Source organism: Trichosurus vulpecula, chromosome 2, assembly GCF_011100635.1.
Source record: "Trichosurus vulpecula isolate mTriVul1 chromosome 2, mTriVul1.pri, whole genome shotgun sequence".
NCBI lineage: Eukaryota > Metazoa > Chordata > Mammalia > Diprotodontia > Phalangeridae > Trichosurus > Trichosurus vulpecula.
In genome coordinates, this window is record NC_050574.1 from 310,964,723 (window position 1) to 310,987,098 (window position 22,376).

Genomic DNA, 22,376 nt, shown 5'->3' on the forward strand with positions numbered 1-22,376 from the left:
CTCTTACGGTTGTTGTGAGAGAAAATGAGATACTATTTGCAAAGCACTATAAAATATTTATTAAGTTTTTGCAAACCTTGAAGTGCTATATTGCTGTTCATCCTCGTTCTCAAAGAGGATTACTGAGGTGAGGAGGGTGATGTATTGCCTTGAACTGGATGTGAGGCAGAGCCGTGCAAAGTCATCAGCCTCAGTATCTCCTCCAGGATCATCAGAGTCCAGTGGCAGGACAAAAGCCTAGGTGACGGGCAATGGCCCCAAAGCACTGTATAAATGCTCACTAAACCTCTTATTTCCTCATCTGTAAAGTGAGGAGGCTGGATTAAAACAATCTGTACCATTCTTTTCAGCTCTAAAATCCAGAGATACAAATGACTTTCCTTCTAACAGCCTGTGAGATAGTGAGTATTATTATTATCGGTCCCATCTTACAGATGAGGAAATTGATTTAGCGCCACAATGACCTACCCATGGTCATAGTACTAGTAAATCGTGGAATTGAGATACAAACCTGGACCTTCTACTTGCAGATGCAATGTTCTTTCCACTACAATATGCCAGATCTCATCTAGCTTAACTTTCAAATGATATTAAATATCCAGTTTCTCACAAGCTGGCCCAACTTTAGCCCTGGGTTTCTCAAAGCCATCACCCTTAATGCCATTTTATTACTTTGTGTGTGTATACACACACACACACAAATATACATATAAGTATACATACATATAGATATATGTACATACATGTATATATGTAAATGTACATATAATTATTTTGTATTCTAATCAGCAGTCAGCCATTCAAAATATTCTTCACTGTCCCTCTGACCTTGGTGCCTCTGGGAAGGTTGAACTCCTCCTGCTCTCCAAGTAGGGAAGGTTCATTTCCCTGCATAGACACTCAAAGACCCTCCACAACCTCAAGAATGAAATATGTGGTACCTTGAGTAAGACTACACTTGTGCTTTATCTTTTCCCTGAAGTGATGGCAGCCACACCGTACCAGAATTACTAAAACCCACAAGTGTTTGTAAATGTTTAACAACTGGCTTGCTACAGGACAGAGAGTTTTAAGTTTAATCTGTATTATGAACATTTTCTCCAATACTTTCTTAAACCTAGACAATCAACAAAACAGTACACCAAGCCCTGATCCATAGTATTAGCCGATTTTGGAGGTCCAAATGCCCCCATTGGAAATTTAGCCATTAGGTGATGAGCCAGTAAGAACTGCCTCCAGCACATCCCTGAGGCCACACATAAACTATTGGATGAGCCCCAAGTCATGGAAAGCTTGAACAGCTCATCTGTAATTTCAGGTGAGCACTCCTGTACAAGAAACCTTCTCTAGAATTCCTACAGATATTTATTTTATAAACATTACACTCAACCTTACGACCTAAACAGCTTTGCTGTGTCTGATGTAATTACAAAAAAAACCGAAACCCTGTCCATGAAAAAGAAGTAAATTTTGCCCAGGCCATACAAACCTAGGCTATGTGACAAAGGACAAGATCTGACCATGTCAGTCACCACCTCAATAAATCCCAATAGCTTCCTATTGCCTTTTAGATGAAATAGAAACTCCAATTAGCTTTTAAAGCCCTTGACAACCTAATCACAACCTCATTCTCTTTACTACACTTTACAACCCAGTCAAACTAACCTCTCTGTTCCTCACACATCACACTCTACCTCCCCTCTCCATGCTTTGCCCAGGCCATCCACCATCCTCTACGCCCAAAAAGCATTCTCTCTTCCCCCTCATAGATTTCCTCTCTTCTTTTAAGATTCAGTCAAAGCACCATCTTCTACATGAAACCTTTTTCTGACTGCCCCACTAACTCACTTGCATGATGTCTGGCATATTCTGGGTGCTTAATAAATGCTTGTTGATTGATTGGCTCCCACAAGGTAAGGCTATAATGAATCAGAAACAAAAAAAAACATGCTTTTTTATTTAATTTTATTTTTTATTGCATTTTAAGCTCTGAACTGTTTCTTTCCCTCCTTCTCCACCCCACACTGGAGAAGGCCACCATTTGACACAGATATAGATAGACAGACAGATAGATAGACAGACATATGTGTGTGTGTCTATATATTATATATGTATATATAGATACACACTATATATATATATACACCTATGCATACACATTATACACATTATTATCTACAATATAAATGTAAAATCATACTATTCATACTTCTATTCATCAATTCTTTCTCTGGAAGTGGATAGCATCTTCATAGGTTCTGTGTAGTTGGTTTGAGTATTTATAATACTCAGAATAACTTCGTCATTCACAGCTATTCTTTGAACAATATTGCAGTTATTGTATACAACATTCTCTCAGTTCTGCTCATTCCACTCATTATTTCATACAAGTCTTTCCATGGTTTTCTACAAACAGTCTGCTCATCATTTCTTGCAGCACAGTAGTATTCCATCACAATCATACACCACAACTTGTTCAGCCATTCCCCAGCTGATGGGCATCCCTGCAATTTCCGGTTCTTTGTCGCCATAAAAAGAGCTGCTATCAATATTTTAGAACATATAGGTTCTTTTCCTTTTACCCAGATCACCTTGGGCAACAGATATAATAGTGGTATTGCTGGGTCACCGGGTATATACAGGGTTTATAACTCTTTGGGCATAATTTCAGATTGCTTTCCAAAAAAAACCCTTAAAGCTAATGTCTAGATGCTAGGAACAAGAAGAAAATGGAAAATTTAAAGTAGAGATTGAGAAGAAGGGAGCAAATATACTATCACACCGTAGGTGGGATCCTAAGTAAAGGAGATGGACAATTAGACCAGTGTTGCACAAACAGGAAACCAATCACTTATCAACATGCATCTATATAGGCTAGAAAATGTGACCCCCCAGGAAACTGAACTGGCATATGGAACGATAAAGTCAGCCAGCCATATCTTACCCTGGCCACAACTGGCCAAATCCAGAATGTGTATCCTCATGGGTACCATTGAATCAATGTGAAAACAAGGACACATGAATGTGTGCTCAGTATCATTTCTCTGCTAAGGGGTGGACTCTACAATTCACTATTTAGCACACCTTGGAGGTGGGAGGAACTGATGACCTCCATTGAACTTGATAATGCTTGACATAATGCTTGCCTGAGTCCAGGCTATGAACTATACTCTCAACCCCAAATACAACCTGATTCTGAAAGTGCTTGGGACAAATAAAGAGAGAATTCAAAAGTAGCTAAGAAGAGTGGGCTCAGCTCAGATAGAGAAAAAAAATACAGACTGGTCCAAGTCAGACAGAAGGCTTGAACTAAGAGCAGTGGGGAGCATCTATCTGAACTGTCTTTGAGGGCTGCTAGGTGGCCAGGCCTAGAGTCAGAAGATCCAATTTCAAATTTGTCACATTAGCTGTGTGACCCTGGGGCAAGTCATTTAACTTCTGTTTGCCTCAGTTTCCCCATCTGTAAAACGGGAATAATAAGAGCATCTAACTGGCAGAGTTGCTATAAGGATCAAATGATATAATCATTGGAAAGTACTCGGTATAGGGTCTGATATATGTGTGTTAGCTGTTATTCAAAGCTTGGTTCTGTCCTGTAGTTATGCGATTTCCTATCTCATAAACAATCTGTGCTAATATTTTCTTTCCTGTCTACTTTAAATCAGATGCTGTCTCATTATATTCAAGAACTCTGGCCTAAAAAGACCAATGTGGATCAAGCCAACAAATATTTACTGAACCCAAAGAAATGGGAGATGGAAGCAGATCAAGGAAGGCTTAAGTCTGAAGGCTGTAGCCATAGTCACAAGTCACCTAGTCACAAGAGAGAGACTGAAAGATCTAGGAAGGAGTGGGAAACCTGCAGCTTTGAGGCCACATGTGGCCTTCTAGGTCCTTGGGTGCAACCTTTTGACCAAGTCCAAGTTTTATGGAACAAATCCTTTTCTGAAGGGGATTTGTTCTGTGAAGTATGGACTCAGTCAAAGGGCTGTACTTGAGGACCTAGAGGGCCCCTGAGGATGCAGGTTCCCCACCCCTGAGTCTAGGGACTATGGGACCTTTGAGATCATTCATCCCAGGCACTTTCATTCTTCAGATGTCAAATGTCAGCCTTGGATGGATGGATGGATGGATGGATGGAGTGGGATATAAGACCTTTCCCCATAGACCTTGTAACTACAATGCTGCTTGCAGCTGCTGTGGAGGTGTAAGACCAACAACAAGAGCACACAGGAAGGCTGCTAGCGCAGGATCTTTGATCTGCTTTTCTAAGGAAAGCAACTTTAAGGGGTAACAATCTTACTTTAATTAAACATACATATATCATTCACCTAGTTCAGGAGAAAAGGTCAGCACCCTGAACTCCAGAGAAAAATACAAACAGAAATTACAAGCAGAAATTATATAAACAGTGCAAATAACACAAATCAACAGACAGGCTTCTAGCTGTCTGACCAAGACCATATATAGTTACCAAAGAAAGAAGCACCAACATCTGGGTTTTCAAAGTTGGCGGGGGGCCTCCTTAACAGAGTCTTGTCCAGCCAAATCACATGAACACTTCCCATGAGTAAGCCCCCAAAGGAAAATGTTAACCTCAGAGTTTATGTACCCTGTTTAGGGCCCTAGGCCTTAGCACCTACTTAGCAAAAGGGTGTGGGTATGAGGCTTAGTATCTACTTAGCAAAAGGGAAAGATCTCTAACCATGACTAGCACCACATCATATATATTGTTTCCAATCAATTAGTCTTGATTCAAACAAAGGCAAGACTCAAAGGCACTTGATTGCCTTAGTGCTGAGAAGCACTCCAAAACAAAAGACAACAAAAATCCCCACTTTGCTTGCCATTACAGACCTTTGTCTGTTTTCTATCACCAGGGTACCCACAGACAAAGAAGAAATCACAGGAAGAGGAAAGCTAAATTATAGAAAAGTAATGCCTTTTGAATGCCCCCTCCATCCAGTTCTGCTATAATCAAAGAGGATCCTATGGCTATCACACCAGAATGAATTACAGAATGTCTCCAAAGTCCCATGAGAATTGTATCTACTGAGAATTCTGAACATGATTAAAGGACTGAGCTCACTGGCTAGTCCTTGGTATAATCTCCATGAACTTTCGGTTACATGCTGATTAAGGATGAGAGGGGGCCATTCTCCCATTAAACAGATGAGAAAAATAAGGCCCAAAAGCCTTTGTCCAAGGCCAAATATACATTCATCATAGGTGATAAGTAGCAGAATTCAGATCCCAAATCCAGAATTTCATCCATCACATCATACTGGCTACAAGTTGGCCGGAAGAAGCAGAGAAGGTACAAGGTTGGTATCCAGTCAAAGGAGTTGGTTAAAAAAATAGAGGTACCTTCTGCAACCAACTCTCTTGGCTCTTATCCAGCTTATGGAATCAGAACTTGGACTGAATCAATCTTAGAAGGAGAATATAAAAAAGGAAATTTCTTGGAAAATCTGGGAAAGCTGAAGTTCTATTCCACCTCTGTTCTCCAGCCAGATGTGCTTTTGGAGTGGCCCACCTCTCCATATAAGCCAAATTAGTCCCTGTGTGGAGAGAAATCCACCTGGTACTAGAAAATTAATCACAGTGGTTGATGACAGTGAAGTGCTTATAAAAATGGAAGTGCCAACTCCCAGAACAGCAAGGTGACTGAGGTTCTATTACTTTCCTTAAATGCTGGTCAGATTAGCCAACACTTGATAACCATCTGGATATCCCCAATTGTGTGAGCCTTCCAAGGCTAAGCAGATGATGACTCTGCTGCCCTGGTCTCTTAAACTACAGTGACAGAGTTGCACCCTCCACCCATACATGGCAAGTTTGACTGAGCCTTTGGAAAAAAAGAGAAGCCAGGCAACATGGTGTGCTGAAGTAAATGCCAGACCCAAGTTCCAAAAATCCCTTAGTTTCGTGGAAGGTGGATAATAATAGTGTGAAAGTACTTTGTAAAGTATAAAGGGGGCATTCATAAATTATGAGGAGAAATAGCACTACACATAGAATAGGCACTTAATAAATGTTTGTTGATTTTAACCAGGCCATTGTTTCTTCAACACAAAGGCTGTGTCTGTAATGGCATCTGTTCCACATAAATGGCAGTACAATTAGACACTGAAAATCTCCACAGCTCTGTGTATGATACTGAAGAGCATCATGGGATTTAGGGCTGGAATGGACCTCAGAAACCGTCTTGCTCGACCCACTTGGTTTGTAGTTAGGAGAACTGAGAACCCAAAGGATAAAGTGGTTTGTCCAAGGTCACAAGGTAGAAAATAAGTGGCAGGGTTGGGACTTGAACCCAGGTCCTCTGATTTTATATTCATGGCTCTTGAAGGAAGTTAAAGGGATTAGAGAACAGAAAGGGCTGTAGAGTAGTAATTTGTTGAGTCATTTTTCAGTCATGTCCAACTCTTGGTGACCCTATTCGGGGTTTTTTTGGCAAGGATACTGGAGTAGTTTGCCATTTCCTTCTCCAGTTCATTTTCCAGATGAGAGAACTGAAGCAAACCAGGTCACATAGCTAGGAAGTATCTGAAACTAAATTTGAACTCATGAAGATGAGTCTTCCTAACTCCAGGCTGGGTGCTCTATGCACTGTGCCACTTAGTTGCCCCAGAATAATAACAGCTAGCTTTTCTATGGTGCTTTAAGGTTGGCAAAGCACCTTACAAATATTATCTCATTTTATCCTCATAATAATCCTGTGAATATGTGGCATTATTATCCCTGTTTTACAATTAGTGAAACTGAAGCGTAGAGAGATTAAATGACTTGCCCAGGCTCCCACAGCTACTGTGTGTACAGCTCTACCTCGGGGAGGGGAAGGGAAGCAGCAGGGAAGCACTAACATCTGGGGGGACCACAAAAGGCCTCATGTAAGAGGGAGCTGGAGTGAAGCTTTGAGGAAAGCTCAGGATTCTAAGAGGCAGGGAAATGATGCGAGTGCACTCCAGGACAAAGGGCATTCCAGGAGGAGAGCCTGGACAAAGGCAACAGATGGGAGATGGAACATTGTTTTTCTTCCATCACATTCCTGCAGACAAGCAGGATCTAAAAGTCAGAAAGGAGCTCAGAGGTCGCTTCATTCTATCTCTACCTGAACAGGAATCCCTTCTAAAACCTCCCCAACAAAGAGTCATTTGGACTCCACTTGAAGATAGTCAGGGATGGAAAACTCCTAACTTCCTCTAGTTGCCCATTCCTCTTTGGGATGGCTCTAATTATTGGAATTTTTTTCCTTAAATCAAGCCTAAATTTACCTCTCTGCAATGCCTGCCATAATTCTACCAAGTTTTGTCTTCTTCTTGGGAGACAATAAGTCTAACTCCTTTTCTTATTTGTTCTAATACTTAAAGATATCTGTTCAGTGGATTACTGTCAAAGGAACACTGGATTTGAAGACGAAAGACCTGACTTCAAATCCCAACTTTGTTCCTTACCACTTGTCTTATGTTGGGCAAGATATTTCACAAAATCCTAGGATGGTAGATTTATAGCTGGAAAGGTCCTTAGAGGCCATCTTGTCCAACATCCTCATTTTACAGATAGAGAAACTGAGTCTTAAAGTGGTGAAATGATCCACCCAAGGTCAGATGTTTCCTGACTTATTCTACCACAGTATAATAGAAAAGGCACTCGAGTCTAAGGAATTAAATCCTAGCTCTGTCACTTTGGCCTGTGTGACCCTGTACCATGGAAGAAGAGATGAAGAGACCTATAATCTTGGACAAGTCATTTCAGTTCTTTGGTCCTCAGTTTCCCCATCCGTAAAATGAAAAAGTTGGGCTTGATGACATCTAGGTCCCTTCCATTGCTAGATGTACGATTTTATGTGTGTCCCCTTCTCAGCTACAGACTTGAGATGACTAGTTGCTTCAACTAATCTTTTTTTTTTGGTGGGGAGGATGTAGGATGTCCCAGAAGTGTCCCATCATTGGCACAATGCTGCAGCCTAATGGCAGTAACCATGCATCATTCCTTTGACCTTGTTAAAAACTCTAATTTTTCTAAGATCCTGGTCTTGCAGCCACAAGGATGGAGACTTTTGCTTGTAACAGAGATGGACTTCTACAGCAAAGGACAGTTCAGAATTATTGAAAACACTGTTCAATTTCCTAATTATGATTCTTCCTCATCCCCAACCTCTAATCACTAATGGACCCAGCTTCTTATCTAGCTGTAGCACCTGTTCAGGATAAATGTAGTTTTACCAAGGATTTAATTCACTGTCTTTATGGAGTGCCTACATGGTTCAATGCATGGGACACTGGACCTAGAGTCAGGAAGATCTGATTTCAAATTCTGCTTCAACCTGTTTGACCTTGAGTAAGTCATTTAACCTCTTCAAGTCTCAGTTTACTCCTCTGTAAAATGGAGATAATCACAACATCTACCTCCCACGGTTGTGGTTGTGATCTTCAAGGGCGTGCTCTTCCTAGCTGAAGTCTAACAGCCTACAGGGATCTCTCCTTCCCTCTGCTCTTCTGGCAAGACTCTCACATGACTGACAACTGACTACACAGTGTCCCAGTCTCTTTATTACACAAAGATACAGGGTGTCTCAAAAGTCTTAGAGTAAAACTTAGGAGGAACCCTATACAATACTGCTTCACATAGCCTTACCAAGAATGGATCGCATATAATCATCTAATAGTACAGGGTGTTCCTAAAGTCTGGACACATAGGCAAAAATGCATAGTTTCAAGAAATGAAATGAATGAAATTTTTATTTAATTGGAATATTAACAAATAACATCTTTGATATGATCTCCATCATTTGTGATGCAAAGGTTGATGTACTTTGCAAGATTCACATGAACTCTATGCAATAACTCCCCATTGTTGTCAATTGCCTATGTGTCCAGACTTTAGGAACACCCTGTAGAACCAAAAGGGACCTTAGAGATGACTGTAATGGCAAATAAAGTGGGACTTTTTGTTATCTTTTGTTTTGTAGTACTTCTCAGCACTAAGGCAATAAAGTGCCTTTGAGTCTTGCCTTTGTTTCAATCAAGAGTCTTTGATTGAATCTGGAGTCTTTGATAACCTGCTTAAGTCACAGGAAGGCCTAGGTCGCATGGGTTTGAGTCACATGATTGTGACTCCCTCTGATCCTGAAGAAGTGTATATATACTCTCAGGTTAGCATTTTGCTTGGGGCTCGCTCACTGGAAGAGTGTTAGTGTGGAGACTCTGGGTAGCCATTGAAGCCCCCCATCTTTGAAAAACCCAGATGTTGGTGCTTCTCTCTGGTAACTATGTATGTATAGCTTTGGTCAGACAGCTAGAAGCCCGTCTGTTGATTTCTGTTATTTGCTCTGTTTATATTTTCTCTATTTGTAATTTCTGTTTGTATTTGCTCTGAAGTTCAGGGTGCTGACTTTTCCCCCTGAACTAAGTGAATGATATATGTATGTTTAATTAAAGTGAGATTGTAAACCACTTAAAGTTTCTTTCCTTAGAAAAGCAGATCAAAGAGCCTGTGCTAGCAGCCCTCCTGTGTGCTGGTGTTATTGGTTTTACACAGCCACAGTGGCAGCAAGTAGCACTGTTGTTACAATGACCCAGTCCACGCCTGTCATTTTACAGATGATCTTAACTGAGGCCCACTAGCCAAAATCACATGGCTAGCAAATTGTAGACCAGGAACTAGAACTCAGAATTCCTAAGTCCCAATCCAAGGCCACTTCCATAATACCATCTTATCTTCCTAGGTTTACTATATGGAGATAAACTCCTAGGATCATGGATTTTAAAGCATGAAAAGGGACTTAGAGGCCCTTAAATCCCACCCACTCATTTTATAGATGGGAAAAACAAGGTTTAAATTCCAAAAAATTGCTCAGCTAATAAATGTTTGAGGCAACATTCAGAGAGTCTTCCTGTCACCCAAATCCAGCATTCTATCCACTATGCCAGGCTACCCTTCAGTACTGTTTAATCTTATGCATTTATTCATTCATTCAATGAATCTTTGTTAATATTAATACTAGGCCACATGGAAATAGCACTTTAAGGTTTACAAAGCTCTTTACATACATTGGGAAGCTACATGGCTAGAGTGCTAGGCCTAGAGTCACGAAGAGTTGAGTTCAAATCTGGTCTAAGACACTTACTAGCTGTGTGACACTGGCGTAACAACAATGTTACTTGCAGCTACTGTGGTTGTATAAGACCAACAACAAGACCAACAGGGAGCTCATTACAACAGCTGGCCCAGAGTCACGTGCCACTCCTGCTGTGGTTCAGAGCTCCAAGAGAGAGAACACCAACCTCTGTGCTTATATATCCTGTTCAGGGTCCCAAGGGCCCTGATCTCACCCAGGCTGGGCGTGGAGAAGTTCCCCACCCCCAATATCACATCAGATGCAAATTAATGACTCCCAATTGTCTCAGTGCTAAGAAATACAAAAACATCCCACTTTATCTGCCCCATTCAAACAAAGGCCAGAATCATTAAAGGTCAACAGCAAAAAGCCCCACCTTAATTACTATTACATGGCACCATACTACCTACACAAAGGTAAGGTAAACATGGTCCCTGGCCTCAAGAAACCCCAGGAAACTTGGCTCTGCTGGAAATCACATTCACAGGAAGTGGTGTTTTTCATTTTTGTCTTTGTATTCCCAGCAATTACTATACTGCCTTCAACATTGTTTCATGTTCTATTATTTCATAAGTATAGGTAAATCCCAAAAAGGAAATTCCCTCCAACAATGCAGATCTTTAAAATGTTCGACAACTCATAGGTAGTATACAAAGTAATGAATACCTGTTCTTGTATCAAAAAGTTCCTAGGTTTGAATCCCATCTCTGATTCTTACCATCTGTGTGACCTTAGGCACTTAATCTCCCTGGGCCTCTGTTTCCTCATTTGAAAAATGAAGGGCCTGGGCTACGAGGCCTCTGAGTTCCTCTGTATTTCTAGATCCATAATGCTGAAGTTTGAACAGTTACTAGTGGCACTAGGAAATCAAATCACTTGCCCAATGTCTCACAGGCAGTATTTGTCAGGCAGAACTTGAACCCAGGTCTCCCCAATTTCAGAGCTGTGCTTTATCCATTATAACAAAGTCCCTCACCTTATACATAGTAGGCATTTTATAAGTGATTATTGAATTGAAATTAATTGAAACTCATGGAGTTAGCCCCAACTTTCTACCCGATTACAAGCTTAAGAGCAGAGATCAGGTTGAACTATTTTGAGTCCCACCCCACCCCCCACCGAAGATGAGAAAGCTGAGTACCAGAGAAGGTAAGTATGAACAGAGATATCCTCTTACCCCTCTCAAATTGTTTGGGTTGGACTAATTCTGTTCCTGTGTAGGAATGTAGGTGCAGGAACCCTACTGGAATAGACAACGAAGAAGACAGTGCTAATCTCCATTTGCAGTGGAACCATGGACAGCTCCTGCAATTTACCAGAGGACAGGAAGTGCCTTCTCTCCTGGAGCCGTGATCTCCAGCAAAGCTGAGTCTTCTAGGGCTTCTGGAAGGCCGGCTCCCAGGAGGCACCTTGCTTGTGTAATGTCTCTCCAAGGTGTTGTACTTCTTTAATGAGCACTAGTTAAGCGTGAGCCAGAGACATGTACAAGTTTCCCCTCAAAATTAATTGTTTCCTTTTGCCAATTCGACACCTATTCCCCTCTGGAAGCTTTACACAGTTGCTTTTCAAATCACTTTAAATAACATCAGGTAATTAAGAAGGGATCCTATAGGTTGGGGTTCGTTCCAAGGGCTTGATTTGATTTTAGAAATGAATTAGTGAACAAAGCCTCCAGTGCCCAAGATGTGGAAAGAACGCAGGCAAGAGGGCTGAAATTAATTCTGAGAGCTGGACTGTGGGAGGGTGCCCTGAGACCTGGCTGAGGCAGGAAATGAGATGGGGACAGGAAAGTTCAGTGGGTAAATTACTCACTCAGACTGAAGCAAAGGAATTAAATGGGCTTTTCTTTGAGACAGGCAGAACTAAGTACTAAGTTCCCTGCATCTGCCCTGGCCCCATTGAAGATATAGTTGGTGGGTCCTGCCTGCTTCAAGAAATTTACTATGTGGAATTGGACCTTGGGAAAGACTAGGCTGTTATCTTCTAAGGGGCCTGGTACAAAAGGTCTTGCTTCTTCACTGGGCCACTATATCAGAGAATTTAGAACTGGAGGCAAACTTAGAGATCATTGAAGCTGACTATCACTGTTGTTACTGCTGCTGCTGCTAATGATGATGACGATGGGGGGGGGGTGTTTTCAGTCATGTCCCACTCTTCATGAGCCCATTTGGTGTTTTCTTGGCAAAGATACTGGAGTGGTTTGCCATTTCCTTGTCTGGCTTATTTTACAGATGAGGAAACTGAGGCAAGCAAGGTTAAGTGACTTGCCCAGGGTCATACAGCTGAAGGTGAGTCTTCCTGACTTCAGGCCTGGAACTCTATGCTCTGCACCACTTGGCTGCTCTTTGGCAGATTGGTGAAGCCTAAAGACTCTTCAGAAAAAAAAATATTTTTAAAAGAACAAGCTAAAATAAATTGACTTACAAAGGAAACCAAAAATTAGCAAAAATTAAAATGTAGTTTTTTCCCATCTGAGCTCACAGACCCCATGAAACCTACCTATTTACATACCCTTTGGAGGATCCGAAGTCCAGTCTCAGTCCAAAGTCTAAGAACCCCTCATCTAAGCCAACCTTCTTATTTTATAGCCAAAGAAAAATTTGGCAGAGGTCCTACGTATAAGTGACAGAGCTGGGATTTGAACCCAGATTTTGTACCTCCCAATCCATTTCTTTCTCTAGTACCCCTACAGTGTCACTAAATCTTCTTTGCACTTTAAAATGGAGGGGGCACAAGCCTAATTTTCTGTGCTAGAAGGGAAAGATATGGATTTAAACCCTTTAACTTTCTTAAGAAAACTGGGTTTAAGTCCCAATTCTGTGATGTACTAGCTATGGGATATTGGACACTCAGCTTCTTCACCTGTAAAATGAGGAGAATGCCACTTTCACCCATGTATTTCATAGGTTTGTCGCAAGTATCAAATGACATAATGGAGAAAGAAGTGCTATTTACGTAGCTATATAAATGTTGGCTTTCATCTTTCTTCGCCCCTAACAATAGATCAACAGATGCACATAAGCATTTATAGAACAGAGCAGACAATATGAGTAGATAGAATAATACATGATTATCTGAGAGCCCCTACTTTTTCCCTACTCCATCTTGCCCCAGAGTTGCTCAACTGCTTGCTTGCTGATATCTGAAATCCCTCTAACAGAGAATAGGTCTTTTCTCAGTTGAGTTTCACCTGGGAGATGAAGCAAAGTCAATGATGTAAATGCACTCTAAGGTTTAAGTAACTAATACAATATTCAACAATAGGTAAAGAAGTAGGAAGTATCTACTAGGTGTAGGGTCCATAAGGAAGATACAAAGACATGATATACACAATATCTGATCCCAAGGAGTTTAGAGATTTATTTGAGGAGATAGATAATGAGACTATGTCCATATGTGCCCCACATACAAGAAAGTCAGTCTTATCAGTATGTATCATAAATAACATGCTGGATTAGTGAGAACAGATAGTAATATAGGACTTCAGGGGAATGAGGAATGGCTATGGGCTAGGGTGCCTAGGATTCACGGAGGAGTAAAGTTTGAACTGAGACTACCATGCTAGGAAGATTTAGATTGGGGGCGGAGATTATACAAATGGATAGAAGAGGAATGTTGGAGTTTTTGAGAACAGTAATGGGACATTCAGATTGAAGCGAAGGAGTCAAATGGGCTCAGGAGGCAACAACATGGCTCAAGGGATAGAGCACTGGGCCTGGAGTCAGAAATACCTGAGTTCAAATCCTGCCTCAGACTTTTACTAGCTGTGTCACCTTGGGCAAGTCAGTTAACCTCTGTTTGCCTTAATCCACTGAAGAAGGAAATGGCAAAACACTGCAGTATATTTGCAATGAAAACCTCATGAACAACATGGTCCATGAAGTCACAAAAAGATTCAGACATAACTGAACAACAACAATGGGACATGAGGTTAGAAAGAAAAACTGGGGCCAGTTTATCAATGGCTTTGGATGCCAGGCAAAAGAGTTTGGACTTTATCTCATAAGTAATAAAGAGGCATTGAAAGGTTTTGTTTTCTTTTTTAAACAATGACATTCTACAAACATATTTTTCACTGGCTGTATGCCGAGCACTATACTAGATACTAAGAGAGAGAGACAAGAGAAATGGCCCCTACCCCAAAGAGATTAAAGTCTGATTAGGGAGATAAAATGAATACAAATGAAATAAAAGAACAACATGGAACAGTATGCAATTAGACTCTACATGGAACAAGAAATCAAAAAAGCTGAGCTAGTGTTTAAGGAAGGCTTAATGAGAACTGTAAGACTTGAGCTGGGCTTTGAAGAACAGGCAGATATTAGGTGAAAGAGGGGGTGGGACCTTACAGATGGGGGGAGTAACATAAGACTCAAGACAGGTGCACAGTGCATTGTGACAACAGTGAGTACATCCACCAAGTCTGAAAGGCACCAACCCCACATGGATGAGACCCCTTGGTGACCAGAAAGCTGAGTCGACACAGCCAAAGGGAAGTTGTGTCAAGAGAGACACAGCTTAAGCTTTGTTCCACCCTCAGGACAATCAAGTTTTGGCTTTGTTGCCTTTTAGGAAAAACCTAGCCTAATCCATTGTGGGGAGGGGTAAAAAGGGGAAATCTGGTAAATATTTGTCCCATCACAGTGGCCAAAGTGACCTTCCAAAAGTACAGGTCTGATCATACCACCTCCTCTACTGTAGTGGCTCCCTATTGTCTCCAGGATTAAATACTAAATCATCTGTTTGTGGCAATGGGGTTAAGTGACTTGCCCAGGGTCACACAGCTAGTAAGTGTCTGAGGTCAGATTTGACCTCTGGTCCTCCTGAATACAAGGCTGGTCCACTATCCACTGGGCCCCCTAGCTGTGTTTAAAAATAAAAATTCAAATTTAAAAATGTTTGAAATCCTCTGTTTGGCTTTTAAAACCCCTCATAACCCAGGCACTTTCCTACCTTCCCAGTTTTCTTATACTTTACCACCCTCTACTTCTACCACTCTGACTGTCCCAATCTTCCCTATAGCTCAGGACATAGCTTGAATCTTACTTCCTCCTCAAGTGACTTCTCCCTGATACTTCCAGCCCACAGTCATCTTTCCCTTCCCTGAATTCTAACAACACTTGAAGTTCATGCCCCTCACTTTGGCATTGTGAAGAACAGTCCTCTCACACTGTGCATCATTCCTGCCTGAGGCTGGGTTACTTTGTCAGCAGTAGCTCCCTACAAAAGACTGGTCAAACTCTTGAGGTGTATGGGCCCCCTAAAGACCTCATCCTCCAGGAAGCCTTTCCAGGTGCCCTCCCATAGGTAGTGGATATTTCCCCTCAGCTCTCATATGGCACTGTTTTGAACTTTGTACCCTTATCATATACTTTTGTGTACTATTAGCTACGTATGTTCTGTAAGGGCAAGAGCAATACCTGACTTTACTTTTGTATCTCTCCTGGCATAGAACTCACCAAATCATAGGCATTTATTACTTGGGAGATGAGAAACAGGATCATAGATTTAGAGGTTGAAGAGAAACTCAATAAAAATACAATAAAATAAATAAAAATATAATCCAACAAAAATAAAAATATAATATAACATAGATAATGTTAATTTGCAGTTTTCTAGGTCAATATCTAGCCATGCTGCCATTTCTATTTTGGCGCCACTGCTCTATACCAATAAAACCACAAGTCCATTTCCTACTTCAAGCCTTGAGATCACAGATTCAGAGTGACAATGGACTTCAGAAGTCATCTAGTTCAATCCTCTCATATCATACATGAGGAAATTAAGGTCCAAGGATATCTGTCTAGTCTTAGATCACACAACTCCCAGTTCCTCTAACTCCAGAGCTGTCTACTTCACTTATATGCTACCAATTGAGGGGATTTCTCTCTATTTCTTCTAAGATAGTCTTGATTTTCTACCAAGACTATAAATTCAAAGGACTATAAATTGAGAACTGAAAGGAATTTTTGAGTCCAACTAGTCCCACACACACACACACACACACACACACACATGATCACACCATACCCACAAACTTTTTTAAAGATGAGGAAGCTACGACTCAGAAAGCCTACGGGCAAGTTAAGTGACTGGCCCAAATTAACACAGATTAGGTGGCCAAGATAAGATTTGAACCCACATTCTCAGATTCCAAATCCAGAACTCTTTCTACTGCCCCGCATCCCATTCCAATTTTCTACTTTTGTATAAGAATGGTGGGGGGCCCTGGCCATTGTGACATTAGCCTTCAGAAAGATTTGAAGACCTTGCCTGTATTTATAGGGAAGTACCCCTTATTAAAAAGCCTACTGCCTCTAAGATTCTTTAGTACACAAATGCTCCCTTCAAGGAGCCTTCTGTGCCAAGAGAAATACAACTGACTCTCTCATTTGAGTACAGATATCAGACGCAGAAGGGAACCATGGTTGACCACACTCATCTTGATAGAATTGGATATAGTGCTAAGAAGGTGTTATGAACTAGACACTCAATGGTCCTCCTCCCCCCACCAAAAAAAAACCTCTCACTGAAATAGTTAACACTGTGTCAGGCACAGTGGGGGCAGCTAGGGAGCACAGTGGATAGAGTGCCAGGCATGGAGTCATGAAGATTCCTCTTTCTGAGTTCAAACCCAGGCATAGACACTTACTAGCTGTGTGATCCTAGGCAAGTTACTTAAGCCTGTTTGCCTCAGTTTCCTCATCAGTAAAATGAGCTGGAGAAGGAAATGGCAAAGCACTTCAGTATCTCTGACAAGAAAACCCCACATGGGACTTCCAGGAGCCAAGATAGTAGAGTAGGCAGTAAATCACTGTAACTCTCCCCCCAAACAACCACAAAATAGCACCCCAAAACAAATCTTGGAACAGCAGAACCAGCAAAAAGACAGGATGAAACAATCTTTTAATACAAGAAACTTGGAAGATCTGCAAAAAAGATCTGTTTCACTTGGGTAAAAGAGGATTGCAGCCCAGGACCCTAGCAAGCCAGCACCAAGCCCCACCTCAGCAAACCAGTGGGAGATCCTGAACCCCTATGTGGTGGAGCAGGCAAATGCCAACACCAGGACACCCCACATGCCTCAGCATAGTCAAGGGAAAGGGCAGACTCCAGCTCCAAGAACCACCAAGTACTTCAGCATAGCCCTAGCAAACAGAGAGACACCAACTAGGGAAGCTGCCAGATCCCTATGGCCTCCAGCAGTGTCAGCCATCCCTCACCTCCTCAGTGCAGCACCAGACACAAGGGTCCCTTGTGGGCCTCAGGGCAACATCAGTGCAGCATCCAGTAAACAGCCATGGCCTGCAGCCCCTAGCACAAGAAGCCTGAGACAGAGCCCTTTCCACCCTGGGAGCAGAGCTCAAATTTTTAAAAAAGGAAAAAGTCCAAAAATAAGGAAAAAAAATTTTTTTAAGAATCTGGCCATAGAAACTTATCATGGTGACAGGTAAGATCAAGAAACAAACTCAGAAGAGGACAACAATATCAAAATATCTAGGGGCAAAGCCCCAAACAAAAATGGGAAGTGTTCTCAAGCCTAGAAAGAACTCACAGAGCTCAAAAAGGAGTTTAAGAATCATATAAGAGAGGCAGAAGAAAAATTGGGAAAAGAAATGACAGTGATGGAAGAGAATTGTGAAAAAGTCAACAGCTTGGAAAAAGAAAACAAGTCATTAAAAAGTGCAATTGGCCAAATGGAAAAGGAAGTACAAAAGCTAACTGAAGAAAACACTTCCTTAAAAGTTAAAATTAGGCAAGTGGAAGCTAACGACTCTATGAAGCATCAAGAATCAATCAAATATTCAAAAGAATAAAATAAAATAGAAGAAAATGTAATATACCTCACTGGAAAAATAGCTGACATGGAAAATAGATCCAGGAGAGACAATATCAGAATCATTGGACTACCTGAAAGCCATAATCAAAAGGAGAACCTGGACAGCATCTTTCAAGAAATTATCAAGGAAAACTACCCTGATATCCTGGAACCAGAGAGCAAAATAGTCATTGAAAGAATCCACCAATCACCTCAAGAGACTCCCAAATAAAAACTCCAAGGAACATTATAGTTTCAGAACTATCAAGTCAAGGAAAAAATGGCGTAAGTGGCCAGAAAAAACAATTCAAACATCAGGGAACCACAATCAGAATTACACAGGACTTAGCAGCTGAAACACTAAAGGATCAGAGGTTATATAATATGCTATTCTGGAAGGCAAAAGAGCTAGGACTACAACCAAGAATCACCTACCTGGTGAAATTAAGCATAATACTTCAAGGGAAAAATGGTCATTCAATGAAATAGAAGAATTTCAAGCTTTCATAAGGAGAAGACCAGAATTGAACAAAAAATTTGATCTCCAGTATCAAGACCCAAGAAAAGCCTAAAAAGGGAAAAGAGGAAAAGAAAATATAAGGGATTCAATGGAGCTGAACTATTCACATCCCTACACTGGAAGATGATACTTATAATTCTTTAAAACTGTACCACTAATAGTACAACTAAAAGGAGTAAATATAGACAGAAGGTATGGGTTTAAGGTGAATTCAAGGGAATGACATAAAAAATTAAGGGATGAGAAAGAGGAGTACACTGGGTGCAGAAGGAAGGGAGAAGTAGAATGGGATAAATTTATTTCACATGAAGAGTTAGGGAAAACCTATTACAGTAGAGGGAAGGATGAGAGGGTGGGCACTGGGCATTGCTTGAACCTTACTCTCATCAGTATTGGCTCAAAGAGGGAATAATGTACACAATCAATTGAATACAGGAATCTATCTTACCAGACAGAAAAAATAAGAGGGAAGGAGATTAAGTAAAAAGGAGGGGAGGGGACTGATAGAAGAGGGGGCAGACCAGGGGAGGCAATAGACAGAAGCCAAACACTATTGAGGAGGGAAAAGGTCAAAGGAGAGAGAGGATAAACAGGAGGAAAAATAGGATATAGGGAAAAGCACAGTTGGTAATCATAACTGTGAATGTGAATGGGATGAACTCTCCCACAAAACAGCACATAGGAGAATAGATCAAAAACGAGACTTAAACAATATGTTATTTACAAGAAACATACTTGAAGCAGAAAGACACATACAGAGTAAAGGTAACGATAAGCCCAAAGACCCCAGCCTTTGGGATAAGAACTCACTATTTGACAAAAACTGCTGGAGAAAATGGAAAACAATAGGGCTCAAACTAGGTGTAGACCAGCATCTCATATCATATACCAAGGTAAGGTCAAAATGAGTATATGATTTAGACATAAATGGTGACACCATAAGCAAATTAGAATAGCAAGGAATAGTCTATCAGTCAGATCTATGGAGAAGGAAAGAATTCATGACCAAACAAGAGATAGAGAGCATTATGAAATGTAAAATAGATCATTTTGATTATATTAAATTTAAAAGCTTTTGCACAGGCAAAACCAATCAATCTTTACAGCAAGTGTCTCTAATAAAGGCCCCATTTCCCAAATATGTGGTGAACTGAATCAAATTTATAAGAATACAAGCCATTCCCCAACTGATAAATGATCAAAGGATATGAAAAAGCAGTTTTCAGATGAAGGAATAAAAGGTATCTATAGGCATATGAAGATACGCTCTAAAACACTTTTGATTAGAGAAATGCAAATTAAAACAACTCTAAGGTACCACCTCACATATATCAGATTGGCTAATATCACAAAAAAGGAAAATGATAAATCTTGGAGAAGATGTGGGAAAATTGGGACACTAACACACTATTGGTGGATTTGTGAACTGATCCACCCATTCTAGAGAGCAATTGAGAACTATGCCCAAAGGACAACCAAACTGTGCATACCCTTTCATCCAGCAATACCATTACTAGGCCTATATCCCAAAGAGCTCATAAAAAAAGGGAAAAGGACCTACATGTGCAAAAATATAGCAGCCCTTTTCATGATGACAAAATATTGGAAATTGAGGGAATGCCCATCAATTGGGAATGGCTGAGCAAGTTGTGGTATATGAATATAATGGAAAACAATTGTGCAATAAGAAATGACAAACAAGCAGATTTCAGAAAAACCTAGAAAGGCTTGTATGAACTGATACAAAGTGAAATGAGCAGAACCAGGAAAACATTATACACAGTATCAGCAACATAGTGTGATGATCAGCTATGAATGACAGCTCTTCTCAGCAACACAATGATCCAAAACAAGTTCAAAGGACTCACTAAGGAATATGCTACCCACATCCAGATAAAGAACTAATAGACTTTCAGTACAGTGACTTTTTCATTTACTTTATTCTTTTGTGTTTTTTTTTCTTTTGGTCTGTTTCTTCTTTCACAACTGTGACTAATATGGAAATATGTTTTACACGACAGCATATGAATCACCTATGTCAAATTGCCTACCATTTTAGGAAGAAAGGAGGGTGGGAGGGAGGGAGGGAGAAAAATTTGAAACTCAAAATCTTGTAAAAATGAATGCTAAGAATTGCCTTGACATGTAATTGGGAAAAAATAAAATACTATTAAAAAAAGGAAACCCCAAATAGGGGTCACAAAGAGTTAGACACGAATGAAAACCAACTAAACAACAACAACAAAAGGCACAAGTGGGCATTCAACAGACACTTGTTGAAGGCGTGTGTTGTCCATCTCCCTTAAGGTAAACTCTTTGAGGATAAGGACTATTTCATTGATGCCTTTGCATCCCGAAAGTCTTGCACAGGCCATACAGCTAGTTAATGGAAGAGTTAGGACTAGAATCCAAGTCTGAAGCCAATCAGGTAATCACAAGCATAGAACCCAGTTCACAGCAGGGCAAATCATTTGTTAATGGATTTACTGGTGAATTGATGGTGAGTTGATGCTATTTATCTTGTCTCTTGTCTTTTGTTACAGAAAACCTTGGAAACTAGAGAACCTCACAAGCACACCCTGATGCTGGCAGGGGAGCACAATGTGTTTGTAAATGGGATTGACAGTAAAATATACCTGTATAGCCTGATCAATTACATTCTGTCAAACATGAACGGATCATGTTAACAGAAGATTTCTTTGCAAGGTTTGACAATGAGTATTCCTGGGGTGGCTATACAGCAATCCCTGGAAAATCACAGGAGTGATGAATGAGGCTGCAACTCCCATCCCCAGATGGCCATTCTGGCAGCTGATTCAGCTGATCAAGAAGTTGCTTAGGCAGAAACTTTTTTTATGCCAAGAAAATAATAAGAAAGTAATTCCATTTATGCAAAAACATAGACATGGGAGAAATTCAAGGATACTGGACTTGCCAAAATGAGGAGAAGAAAAAAAACCAGATCAACTTGGATCTTACCCCACCAAGTGCTCCCCATCTTATGGAGGAGAGGAGTAACACTCAGAAAGGGGCAGAATTTTAGGGTATTAAAGAATCTTGTTCTTCTCTGGTAGGTAAAGAACAAGATTGACCATAAGCAAATTTATGACGGATATAAAAACTGTCTGGAGCATCCTCCTTCCACCCTTATCCATTGTCTCCTCCCCACTATTAGCCTCCTCTACCCTTCAGATGTCCAGCGCCCTTATGCTGCCCCATCCCTATTTGTCCAGGGGCTGCCCAATGCGGTGCCCCACTGTAATATAAATTAAGGTGGGACTTTTTAACTGTTTTAGAATGCTAAATTAATTAAATGTCTTTGATTGAGTCTAACTAGGTGCTAAACCCCAGGCCCAAACCCCTGATTACTAGGTGCTAAGCCAATGTGGGCATGAAGCTCCCAGGGCCCTAAGTGGAGTTGCTAAGACCAGAGCCAATAGTAGGTGCCTAAATTCTGGTCGCTCAGATGACGTTTGATGATGTCCAAAGACTGTATAAAAAAAAGAGAACAGAGCTGTTTGCTTGGGGCTCTGAGTCACAGGAGGAGTGGTGTGTCTCTGGGCCAGCTGTTGTTAAGAGCTCTCTGGCTTGTCAACTCAGATGTTGATGGTTTCTTGGTAAATATGAATTATGATCTGGTCTGTTCATATTGTGTATGTTTGTAACTTGTTTGTATTTGCTCTGAAGTTCAGGTTGCTGGCTTTTCCTCCTGAACTAAGTGAGTTTATATGTATATGTTGGATTAAAGTAAGATTGTTAACCCCTTAACGTTGCTTTCCTTAGTAAAGCAGATCAAAAGAACCTGTGCTGGCAGCTCTCATTGCTTGGCTTGTGTTGGTCTTTTACCCCTACAACAGCTGCTAGCCAAATTGTTGCTACACCCACCTGCATGGAAAGTGTTCCATTCATATTCT